Source organism: Triturus cristatus, chromosome 1_2, assembly GCF_964204655.1.
Source record: "Triturus cristatus chromosome 1_2, aTriCri1.1, whole genome shotgun sequence".
NCBI lineage: Eukaryota > Metazoa > Chordata > Amphibia > Caudata > Salamandridae > Triturus > Triturus cristatus.
The window spans coordinates 463706547-463720043 of record NC_140580.1 but is presented as its reverse complement, the minus strand read 5'-3'; positions in this window follow the sequence as shown (position 1 = coordinate 463720043).

The window sequence follows — 13497 nt, the reverse complement described above, 5'->3', positions numbered from 1 at the left end:
GATGCGCGTAAATTGGGATAAACTATCCGCATGTAAGCAGAAGAAAGATGAGACAGTGTCTGATTTCTTTACCAGGTTTGAAGAAACGTTTATCGACCACAGTGGTCAAGACATGAGCACTGAAGGTGGCCAATGGTTATTTGTTGATACATTTGTGCAGAATCTACTTCCCGAGTTGTGTAAGAAATTAAAAGACTCAGAAAGTTCCTGGGCTGTTTCCTCTTCAGCGCAAATACTGGCTACTGCACAGTATTATGAAAATAGAGACAAAGATGAGAAGGATAGAACAGATAAGAAAACAAAAGAACTGAAAACAAAGGTCCTTTTACAGCAGGCTTATCCGCCACGTGGAGGACAGAATAATTATAGGCAAACCCAAGGTATCTATCAGCAACCCCAACAGTTTCAGAATAATCAGCAAATGAATGGGTATTATCAACCACGTATTCCTGTAGGTCCCAATCAATGTTCATATTGTAAAGAGGAAGGTCATTTTAAATATAGTTGCCCTAAATTAATACAGCGTAACAGTAATGCGTATGGCGCAAGAGGTAGAGGTGGTCAGCAAGCTCCTAGAGGCAGAGGGCGTGGAAATGCTCCCCAGAACGCGCGTCCTCTTCCGCCTCAAAATACCATAAATAGCTTTGATCAGCAAGCCAACACGACTGTTAATACAGCTCAGTACTACAATAATGATTATTATGCAGAAGACGACAATGTAGAAGATGATGATTACTAGGACCGCCGTAGACAGAGAGAGGGAGTTGTTTCAGTGCCAGTGGATCAGAGCGGACCTTATGTTAAAGTAACTACAGCAAATGTAACGGAGCCCTTTCTGCTGGATACTGGTGCTGCAAAGAGTTCAATCATGCATTCAAAACTCCCTGGCGCCCTTTGTCTGGCGAAATGAATGTTTCAGTAGGTTTTTCTGGCGCCCCAGTTAGGAACCCGATTTCTAGTCCTATGTCACTTTCTGTTGGACCTTGTGAGCTAAAAGCACCCCTCATCCTAACGACAGGTTGTGGTGAAAATTTGCTAGGATTAGATTTGCTAAAAAGATTGCATGCAACACTATATTGTTCTCCCTCAGGAGTACAACTTACATTAGGCAAGAAAGTGATTTCCCCGATGTATTTGTCTAAAAATGCAATGCCACCTGAATTGTCATCCCTTCCGGATGTCCTTTGGGCTACTGGTCCCAATGATGTGGGTCTTCTGGAAATACCGCCATACGTGGTCACTTTAAAAGCCAATGTCAGATTGCCACGCATTCCCCAGTACAAGATCTTCAATGAGGGTCAGAAAGCGTTGTTAGCAATTGTCAACGATTTGATTAAAAAGGGTGTAATTGAAGAGACAAGAGGCAACGTTTGCAATAGTCCTGTTTTACCTGTCTTAAAACGAATGGACCCTTCACAGCCACCTGTTTACAGATTTGTGATTGATCTTAGAGAGGTTAATAAGATCGTTGTGCCACAGTTTCCAGTTGTCCCTGATATAACTGCCTTGTTAACTATGATTCCAGCCTCCGCTGCATGGTTCTCAGTGATCGATCTGAAGAATGCTTTCTTTAGCATCCCAATTGCAGAGGAGAGCAGAGACATTTTTGGCTTCAGTTTAGGAGGTCGAAGCTTTCGCTTTAAACACGCTCCCCAGGACTACTGTGAAAGTCCATCAATATACAGTCAAGCTTTAAAAGCGCAACTTGATGCACTGGTTTTACCCAGTGGCGCTATTCTTATTCAGTATGTTGACGATTTGCTAATCGCCGCGGATACTGAAAAGATTTGCAAAGAAGCTACATTGTCATTGTTGCGTCATTTGTCTGCCTTTCATCACAAAGTGTCTCTCTCAAAGCTGCAATATTGTCGACAAGAAGTGACCTACTGAGGTCATCTCTTATCGAAGGAGTGAAGGAAACTGACCCCAGAGAGAATTCAAGCCATTGCACAATTAAGTGTGCCAAGAACACAGAGAGAAGTGCGTGCTTTCTTGGGCATTACTTCATACTGTAGGCATTGGATTCCCAATTTTTCCTTGTTGGCAAAACCTTTGTTAGCATTAACATGCAAAGACACACCGAATCCTATCCCATGGTCTGAAGAGTGTCAGAAAAGTTTTGGGGAATTGCGTAATGCATTATGTTCAGCTCCTGTGTTGGGTACCCCTGACTACAGCAAGCCTTTTACATTGTATGTTCATGAAAAAGATGGTTGCGCATTATCAGTGTTAACACAGCCTTTTGGCGATAGACCGCGTCCATGCGCATATTTTTCGTCAACCTTGGACCCGGTAGCGAGGGCATTGCCAAGTTGTTTGAGAGCCACAGCCGCCACAGCTATGTCTATTCGACAGTCTGCTGGCCTAGTGATGGATAATACATTGATTGTTATGGTTCCACATGCTGTGGACACATTGTTAAACAGGACCAAGACACAACACTTAACTAGTGCGCGATTATCCGTATATGAGTTGACACTGTTAGCAAATCATATACACATAAAGAGATGCAACACGTTGAATCCAGCTACACTATTACCAATTCCAGCAGACCTAGATGAGATTGAGCAACATGATTGTCTGTTCAGAACAGAAGAAGAGACGAAAGGGAGAGTAGATCTTAAAGATACTCCCCTGACTGAGTGTGATGGTACTTTATGGGTGGATGGTTCGTGTTTCAAGCTTCCAAATGGTGATACGACTGATGCATATGCTATCACGACTTTGCACACGATTGTTGAAACTGCACGTGTGCCACAAAATTCGGCTCAAGCAGCAGAATTGATTGCCCTTACAAGAGCATGCGTGTTGTCTGAAGGAATGAAAGGGAACATATATACGGATAGCCAGTACGCCTTTGGCGTGGCGCACAGTTTTGGGCGATTGTGGAAAGAACGTGGGTTCCTGACTTCACATGGAGCTAAGATTCAGAATGGCAAGTTGGTGAATGATCTCCTTGAGTCGCTGACCCTACCGTTACAAGTTGCGATTATGAAATGCAGTGCGCACAAGAAAATCACTGATGATGTTGGTTGTGGTAATGCATTTGCTGATGAAGTCGCGAAAGAAACAGCAAAAGATGTGAAGGCTCGAATGTATGTTGCAGACCCTGCAAGATGGGTTGGTAATGTTGGAATGTGTGAAAACACAATAGAGAGTGTGAAGTTCCTTCAAGCTGAAGCCACAGAAAAAGAGTTGAGCAAGTGGAGAGAAAGTACGGGTAAGTTGGATGAGAATGGTTGTTGGATTGATTTGTCAGATCATAGGCGATGGTTGTTACCTGATGCATATGTGCTTCCAGTGGTTACTATGGCACATGGAATGGCACATATCAGTATGAAAGGAATCTGTAAGTTGATGGCTCCAGTATGGCAGAATGCTGGAATTCCCAAGTGTGCAGAGAATGTGGTCAAGAATTGTATGGTATGCTTGAAGTACAACCCTGGTAGGGGAACCCCAACTCCAGCTGGTCATTTTGCGCCTCCATCATATCCATTTGAAGTTTTGCAGCTAGATTTTATCCACATGGAAAGGTGCAACAACCTGAAATATGTATTGGTGGTTGTCTGCGCTTTTTCAAAATGGATAGAGGCATATCCCCTGAAAGACAACACTGCTCTATCCACAGCCAAAGCCCTTGTGAAAGAATTTTTTCCTAGGTTTGGAATTCCAAGAATGGTGTGGAGTGATAATGGGAGTGAATTTGTGGGCCAAGTAATGAAGAATGTGTGTGAGGGATTAGGGATTAAGCAGAAGTTTCACGCTGCAAATCACCCCCAATCAGCTGGATTAGTAGAGTGCTACAATGGCGCTCTAAAACTCAAGCTGGCCAAAATCCAGGCGAGCTCCGGCCTTAAATGGCCTGACGCTCTGCCTCTAGCACTCCTGTCCACCAGAATGACCGTACACTCACGAGTGAGACTTAGCCCATACGAGATTATTTTTGGCCGCCCGGCCAATGTATGGGGTGTGCCAAGACCGACGAAATTCAGTGAAATCGAACATCCAGTACTGCTTGATTACTTGTATGAATTGACGGCTAAATTGCGTGTTTTACACCAACAGGTGCATGATACTCTTCCCCAGTCCTCTGAAGCTCCAGGACACCCTATCGACCCTGGCACATGGGTGCTCATCAAGAATTTCCAGCGCAAAAGCAACGATGAGCCCCGTTGGATTGGCCCTCACCTCGTACTTCTGTCTACAAGATCAGCTGTTCGAGTAAAAGGAAAAAAGAACTGGATCCACGGCGCCCACATCAAAAGGATCCCTTTGCCTCTGCCGTATGACCAGTGGGTCCAGGAGGGTATCGCTGACTCTGAAACAGACACTGTACCTCGTTTTGTGCCGTTCAGTGATGCACGCGTGAGAGGCACAACTTCAGCACAACTGAGTGACGATATTTTACAAGAAGCTGTGCCACCGTCAATTTGATTGGACACTACAGAGCCTGAACTCTTGTTTCAAGATCAGACAGTAGCTGGCCGTTTCCGCTATAACTTAAGACCAAGGCCTATGGACAAATAAATATTCTTTTCCCTACCTTTTTGGTTTTTGATAACCATAGCTCTCCCATCTGAAGGACTTTCTTGATTTTTGTTTTTCGAAGCACCATCCGGGTTCAGCCGCAGGGTCGCGGTGCCAAGACTTTGGGGTACAGGCCGAAGACGTTAGGTCAACGGTTTTGGTTGGTCTAGGGCGTTCCCTGGACTGACAGGCGTACTCCTTAGCAGAAGATACTCACCCGCCGCGAGCGGCACGATTAGAGGATGGAGTTTTTCAAGATGGAGAGACTCACTGAGGAAATGAACTTTAAAGCAAGAATGTGTAAAATAATGAAGAGCAAACGTTTTGTATTTTTATGTCTGTTTGTATTATGTAGTATGGTAGTGTTTACTGTAGGATTTGTTTTCTTCTCCTCTCAAGAGCCCATTGCAACCACTGAACAGCCTATACCTCCTCCTACTGTCTCCTCACACTCTTTTCACCCTCTGCCTGAACATGAACAAGCTAGACGGTCTGAGTTTGTAAACAACTCGTTTATTCAGCTCCTGCACCAGCACCAACTAGTCATGAATACAACCAATTGCTGGGTGTGTGGTTTAATGCCACATACCATTAATAAGGGTATTCCCTATCTTGTGCTGCCGTTTAGTTACAATGGATCGTCATGGGCATTCCAGACCATGTTTCTCTTTGCTCTAGATGCGTACTCCCCGCGACAACCGCGTTCCATCAGACCTAGCACAAATAATAAAGCTTTAATGAAAGGAGTTGCCGATATGAGCAGAGATATCGATGCATACTCATCTATTCCCAAAGAAGAATTGAGAGCTTATGTAGGGTGGAACGCGATGGGGTATAGTATTAGTCTGGGTGAAAGGCAGCGAAAAATCTCATCCCGAATCTGGGTCGTACCCCACATAGGTCGGTTCTGTTTACAAGGTAATGGTCAGAATCTAAGAGCTCAACTGGGAAGAAGTGACTGTACTGAAACGTACACTTTTCCATCACAGTTTTCCCCTGCGTTTTTGGCTGCCAAGGGTACATATTTTGTCTGCAATGACCGAGCATATACATGGTTGCCCCCTGATTTCTCGGGCACATGTTATATTGGAAATCTGCTACCGCCAACATTTACTGCTGCCTCCGACTATCACAAGACCAGAGTTGTGAGAGGCGTGATTAGTAAGGAGGATACTGCCGGTCAGGAAGCGGGAGACTTCTTTTTGGGTTTCCTGCCGTTTTGGGGACCTATGGTCAATAGTAGGAACCTGAGACAACTGACTCTTGTGGTTGAATCCACTGTTAATGTTACAGCTGGTGCCCTTGGTAATTTGACAGCTGAGCTCCAAGCGGATCGCCTCATGACTTTGCAGAACCGCATGGTTCTAGACGTCATACTTGCAGACCGCGGTGGGGTATGTAAGGTCATCCAATCCAGTTGTTGCATTTTCATACCAGATAACGCTCCAACAGTTTATCAAGCCATCTCCAAACTGCATAGAATATCTGAATCCATACACGTGGATAAAGGAGATTGGTCACTGGTGGGTTGGTTCTGGGAACTGATATCTGCCTGGGGTTGGAAGATTCTGATGGTCATTGGAATGATCTTAGCCATCCTTTTCCTGTTCTGTCTGTGCATACAGTGTGCTCCTGCGATATGTGGCCTCTGTGCTACATTATGTGTAAGGAAACCTGTATCGAGGGACGAGCTAAGTAATAGGATGATGCTACAGCAACATCTCCATGACTTCGTGAATATTGACCTAGACTCGAATTGAAATGAGTATAGTTATTGCCTATGTAAGGGCAAAAGGAGGGTCTGTCGTACTTTAAAATTTGGGACCGCGTAGGAGGCAGGGCCCTACCCCTGTCTATCCCGGTATTAGCGAACCGCGAATGGTCAATGCGGTATGTACAAATGCTTTGTGTAACGTTTTAGCTATGAATGCACTATGTATACGTTATTATACATTGACTCCATGGGTTCCATCTTAGAGCGGTGGCCATCTTATGGTTGCCCTCACATAGGCTACATATCATGAAGCAAATACGGGCCTTTAGAGCACATGTGCCTTCTTTTGACTTCTCTGTGACCAGGGCAGCTTGGCTCCGCTGCCCCAGGTCAGGCCGGTCCCACGAGCTCCCCGTCCTACGGCCACCTGTGATTAGCATCAGGGTTTGACACACCATAAAGCCTTTTCATCCCACACGAGCCTCCAGCTAATCTCTTTCACACCTGACTGTTCCTGCTTTATGGCTTGTTTTCCAAACAGGAGATGCTCGTGTTTATTGGGGCCTGTTGATATCTGATGTGGGATCTGAGCCTTGCTGGGTAAATAATTGTGGGCTGGCTTAACTGGAATGTGGGATGGTCATCATGACTCTGCCTTTTCGTTTGTAATGTATACATTTATATGGCCATATCATAAAGCAAGGAATGTGTGCCTGAAGCATGATATTTTGTATTTAAGGAGAAGCCCGTTTCTGTAATTTTAAGCAGTCTCCTGAGAACATACACGCTGTTGTACTTCTAGGATACCTGTAATTGGTCTGCAGCCAATAAACTGATCTTTGACTTCACCCAGAAGACTCTGTGTTTCTGTAGGTCTGAAACAGGAAGAACCCGAAGTCATAGGGTGTGTTCCCCTGCACCGCTGGGCTTAAAATTCCCAGTACTTCAGCATTTGTCACCCCGTGTAGGACGGGTATGCCCAGACGTGGGTCTCATGCGCTCCATGCCACTGGAGTCAAGCTAGTCTAGCTGATGAAAAATGAAACCCCGAAACCAATCCCAGGATGCTTGTTTCTGGTCCAGGGAGGACCTGGCTTGGCAGTTCGGGCTGCACTGTTCTCATGGGGAGCAGGGTCAAGGCTGATTTGCATATGGCTGGGTTTAAACTGGAATGGCATGCGGAGAAAAATAACTATGGATTTAGGCCCAGATCTCTTTACTGGGGTGAATGTTTTACATTGTTTAGCATTCTGTCCATCAAATGTTCTTTTTGCATTTGTCACGCCGAGTGGGATGAGTATGCCCAGACGTGGGTCATGGAGTCAAGCTAGCCTGGCTGATGAGGGGTGAAACCCCGAAACCGGTCCCAGGATGCTTGTTTCCGGTTAAAGAAGGACCTGGCCTGGCAGTTCAGACTGGACTGTTTCCATGGGAAGCAGGGTCAAGGCTGATTTGCATATTGCTGGGTTAATACGGAATGGCATGAGGAGGAAAAAAACAATAGATTTAGGCTTGATGTTTGTACTGGGGTGAATGTTTGACATTTTTCAGCATTCTGTCAATCACTTGTTCTTTTTGCATTTGTCACCCAGAATAGGACAGCTATGCCTAGACGCAGGTCCCAGGCTCTTCATGCCACTGGAGCCAAGCTAGCCTGGCTGATGAGGTGTGAAACCCTGAAACTGGCCCCAGGATGTTTATTTCCAGTCCACGGAGGACCTGGCTTGGCAGTTCGGGCTGGACTTTTCCCATGTGGAGCAGGGTCAAGGCTGATTTGCAATTGGCTGCGTTTACATTGGAATGGCATGGGGAGCAAAATAATGATGGATTTAGGCCCAGATATCTGTACTGGGCTGAATGTTTGACATTGTTCAGCATTCTATGCATCCGTTGTTCTCTTTACAGGCCCACAAGTAGCATTTAATTTACAGGCCCTGGGAACCTGTTGTACCACTTTATTATGGACTTAAAAGGAAATTGAATATGCCAATTGGGTGTAAGCCAATGTTACCATGTTTAAAGGAGAGAGCACACGCACTTTAGCACTGGTTTGCAGTGGTAAAGTGCACAGAGTGCACAGAGTTCTAAAGCCACCAAAAATAAATTCAGAAAACAGGATTGGGGAAGGCAAAATATTTGATGGGTTACCATGCAGAGAGGACCAAGTTCAGCAGTGTGTGTGGCAGTGTGTGGGAGGCAAGGCAGTATTGATACTGCTGGACCTCTCGGCAGCTTTTGATACCATGCCCCATGGACGACTCCTTCAGAGACTTAGTGAATGTGGCATTTGAGGCACGGTTGTCAGGTGTTTTTTTTCTTTTCTGAAAGGTCGTCAGCAATCTGTGTGGTCCCCCCCTTTTTCAGCGGATATTCTGTCGATGAATGTTGGAGTGCCTCAAGGCTCAGTTCTGAGTCTAACTTTATTTAATATTTATATCGCACTGCTGGCACCCCTTGCGGAACAACATGGGGCAAAAATTATAACTTATGCCGATGACTCCCAACTGTTGTTCACGTGCGAGATGGACGAGCTGTTTAATGACAATTCAATCTATCTATGCTTGTCTAAAGTGTTTGACTGGTTCCGACAAAACCAATTGTCATGCAATTCCGCCAAAACTGAAATAATTTTCTTTGGACATACCCCAGGCGATGAATGAGAAATGTTTTACCTTTGCTCCCCTTGTCCCATAGGAAAACTGTAGTCCAAGCCCTGATTATGTCCAGGCTGGATTATGCAAATGCATTATACCTGGGCATCCCCAATTATTTACTGGGCCGCTTACAGGTTGTTCAAAATGCAGCCGCCAGAGCTATTTCTCTGGTAGGAACCAGGACCCATATGACGATTCATTTAAAATCTTTACACTGGCTTTCAGTGAAAAATAGGATTAATTATAAGTCTCTGGTGCTGGCCTTTAAGGCTCTCCATAACAGTGAGACTCAGTACATCAGAAAGAGAATTATACCCTATACCCCAGTCAGGACTCTGAGGTCATCGGCCAAACATTTGTTATTGGTGCCTAAATTCTTCCAGACTAGGAAGGGGGGACGCACCTTCAAGGTGGTAGTTGGAAGATTATGGAACACGCTGCCTCTCTCCCTCAGGCAAGAACAAGAGCTTCTTAGTTTCAGGCCCCAACTTAAGACCTGGTTGTTCCATCAGTAACTGTGGACTTGTTACGATTAGAATGGATACTATCTCTCCTTCAAGGGGGACCTTTTCAGCGCCGGGACCCTCCTTGGAGTAGCCGTGCGCTTTACAAATTCACCATTAAAAAGAACTCTGCTTGGAAGAGGCTAGGACTGATGCAGGAGATGTCTGCCTGTAGGTCCATGAATTTCATTTTTGAGTATATGAAATAATCCTACAGGAGTACTGTTGGACTTGGCCCTTTTTGCAGGGTTATCCCCACACTTTTTGCTTCTTCCTCCTAATTTTTCCTTATCTGTGTTTGTTGGTTTTGGGACTCTTTGCACTTTACCACTGCTATTCAGTGCTAAAGTGCATATGCTCCCTGTGTAAATTGTTATTATGATTAGTTCTCCTTGATTGGCATATTTTGATTTACTGGTCAGTCCCTAGTAAAGTGCACTGGGTGTGCAGGGGCTGGTAAATCAAATATTAGTGGGCCTGCAGCACTGATTGTGCCACCCACATGAGTAGTCCTGAAAAGTTGTCTCAGACCTACCACTGTGGTGCCTGTACGCAGTTTGCTAACTGCCATGTCGACTTGGCAGGTGCACCCACTTGCCAGGCTCTAACCTTTCCTTTTCTTACATATAGGACACCCCTATGTTAGGTCCAAGGCACCCCCCTGGGCAGGGTGCAGTATATGTGAAAGGTAGGTAATGTACTGATATGTGTAACATGTCCTGATAGTGAAATACTGCCAATTTCGTTTTTCACTATTGAAAGGCTATGTTGCCCCATAGGACAGAATGGAGAATGCTTTGTAACATTTTACAAGCATATCTTCCCATAGGGATAAGATAAAAAATAAAGTTTAGGCTCTCTGAACTCAGAATTTAATAACACATCGTTTAATAAAGATGGTTTTTGAATTGTGTGTTTGAAAATGCCACTTTTAGAAAGTAGGCATTTTCTAGTTTAACCATTCTGTGTGCCTCTGCCTGTTTGTGTATTGACAGTCTGGTTTTGGAGTGACAGGAGCTGGGGAGGTGCATTCTATCAGACAGCTACCAGGGGAAGGGGGTTGATGTGTGTCCTGCCTTTCCTGAATGAGTCAGGGCTGGGCAGAATAGACCTGGGCTGCATTTCTAGTAGGGGGAGGAGTTCTCACTAGCACCTGAATAGGCTCAGTCTGCACCTTCTGCTGGGCAGCTGCACCAGAGAGGATGGAACTGGTTTGAACTGGGCTCAGAGACCCTTGCACAAAGAGAACAAAGACATTTTCGGGTAGACCTAAAACCCATGAACTTTAGATCATTCCTGGAATTCAAGAGGAACCTTTGCCAAGGAGAAGAGCTGGAGAGACTAAGGAGAAGTACTGCCCCTGCTGTGTGGCTGGGGTTGGCCTGAAGTTGCTGTTTCTGCCAAGGAAAGGAGAAGGACTTTGCTGTGTGCTGTGTCTTCTGCTTGAAGGAGCTCTCCAAGGGGCCTGAAGTGAGCTTGCCTCCTGTTCTGAAATCTCAGGGACACAAAGACTTCACCACCAGCTCCCCTGAACGCTGCTGCTGTGAGTTCTAGCCTGCCACGAGGTGCCTGTGCCAGTTTTGGGCCTCTGGAGGTTGTTGCTGCTGTTTGGGAGCTGAAAGAAATAAGAAATTTAAATTTTTGCTAAAATTGACGCATCGCATTTCTTGGGGCTGTTTTCCCGATGCATCTCCACGGTGTGAGAAGAATTTCCATGCATCACTGTGTTGCTGCGAAAACCGTCACAGCATCTGTCGCCGCTGCAAGAATCGACGCATCGAGGGATCGCAGCTGAAGAGGACCGACACAGCGCCGCTCTATGCCACCACATCGGTCGCAAACGCATCCAGGATTGCCACGCATCATACCTGTGTGGCAAGTTCTTCCGACGCATCACCCGCGTACTGGAACCATCACGAAGAATCGATGCATTACTCCCCATACAGACCGGATTCGATGCAACCCTTCCTCTGCATGCAGCAGGACTATCGCATCGCCTCCTCAATGTCTCAGGAGTGTCGCATCTCTTTGTTTTCTGACACTGCGGCTGTTTGGCTTGTGAACTTTGACGTGTCTACAGGTATTTTGGTGAAAGTCACGCATCCATAGTTTTCTATTGTACAAGTTCTTGAAACCTTTTGAAAGTCATATTTTTAACTGTGTATGTTGGATTTTTGTTGTTTTGGTCTTGTTTAGTTTAAAGATATTTTTTTTTTCTAAACTGGTGTGGTGTCCATTTGTGGTGTTTTCACTGTGTTACTGTGAGTGTTGGTTCAAATACTTTACACATTGCCTTTGGGATAAATCTGTCTGCTCTTGCCAAGTTACCAAGGGGGTGAGCAGGGGCTATCTAAAGTTTGTATCGCCTTACACTGACTAGTAGTATGGGTCCCTATTTGGACAAAGGTACCTACCTCTGCCAACTAGAGACCCCCAGTTCTAACAAGTACTATTCCACATACTCATAAATACCGGTGTGACTTCCCCCTCCCTTGTGACTATGTCTGTTTGAGGGCAGACCTGAGAGCCAAAAGTAGTGCCTGCCTAGAAATAAGCAGTGAGTTTTTGCTGTCCTCTTCTTCTCCTATATGTGTTTTCTTGCTAGTTTCAGACTGAGCCCTCCCCTTAGGCACGGCCTAAATCTGCCAGTCACAAACAGTGGAGCAATTACTATTCTACCACACTCCCATGCCACATTATAAGAGTGTGTAAAGCAGAAGGAGAAAAAGAGTACATCAAAGATCTCTTCTCCCTCCTATTCCCATTGTGCGATTAAAATAGGGTGGCATCAGAGTTTGCACCTCCTCATTCAACTTTGTAATCCATTTGGTAGCCCTAGTGGGAGGCCATACCTGCCTGGTGGTCACAATTATTCACTTCTGAAGAGTTGTTCACTCCTAACCTCTAATGTAAAAAGTATCAAACCAACTGTGTGGCATGAGAGAGACGTTGACAGACTGTCAGGATGATTGTGGGAAGTACGTTTTCCATCAAGTTCACAAACGAAACACCTACACGCTCTTTGATGGTCCCTGAACTCGCAGAAGCGAGCGACGTTTACATTTATTCTAAAATACTTAAGCTTTGCTAAAGGTGTGACCATACAGGTAATAATTGAACATCTATGGACCATTCGGTGTAAAAGGCAAAGTAATTCTGCTCCTTTGTAAAACACATTTAAATGTCAACTTTTGAAGTCATTTTTTAGTGCTGCTGCTGAAAGATGACAGTGTTTTCCTTTCAGTGTCGTTTCCTCTTTCTTATGCAAGCTGCTTACTAAACCTTCCCACTCTATTTTTAATGACTGTCCTATTTTCTTGCATCTTGTTCAGAGCCAAATGAGGATTGGCTCATAATTGATACAACTAGAAATGGGCGTAGCGTCACGTGCAGTGGCTAAGACAGCTCTTCCACCTAAATGTGTTTTTTCATTAGGTGCATGAAAACAGCAAAAATGGCGCAATGAAACATGCTAACATTTGTAAACCGATGAAAATATAATTTCTTGTCAGTTTGAAACTATTAAAGAATTACGGGGCAGATTTACAAGCCCCATGCGCCACGTTTGCGTCACTTTTAACATGGGAAACGTGACGCAAAAGTGGCGCAAGGGGCTTGTAAATAAGCCCCCATGTTTTTTGTGTGGAAAAGCAAGAATACAGTAAAGTACTTCTACGAAAGAGCACGGTACTAAGCGATTCGTATCAGTGAAGGCATTTTGCAACCAGCTACTTCCCGAACAGCGAAGTTGCAGTCAAAGGGAGCATTGGGCCAGACGCACGAAAATGCAATTTTGCATTTCCTAAATAGCGACTCCTTAGAAATCACTATTTAGGAAATGCACAATTAAATGTATGAAATATCCGATTTCCTAATAGCGATTCCTCCACAGTAGGAATCGCTATTAGGAAATTGCAAATAGGAAATCCCATGCTTTTCGTTCCAATGGGCCGGTTTAGCATATACAGAATAGAGAGTTAAAGGAACTTGCTATTTTAGAAATGCTAAACCAAGGATGGCAGTGGGTATAAGGTCTCCCGTGATGCACCCCAAAAACAGTGGTGCACATGTAAATCACATATATGCCCTAGGGGCATGT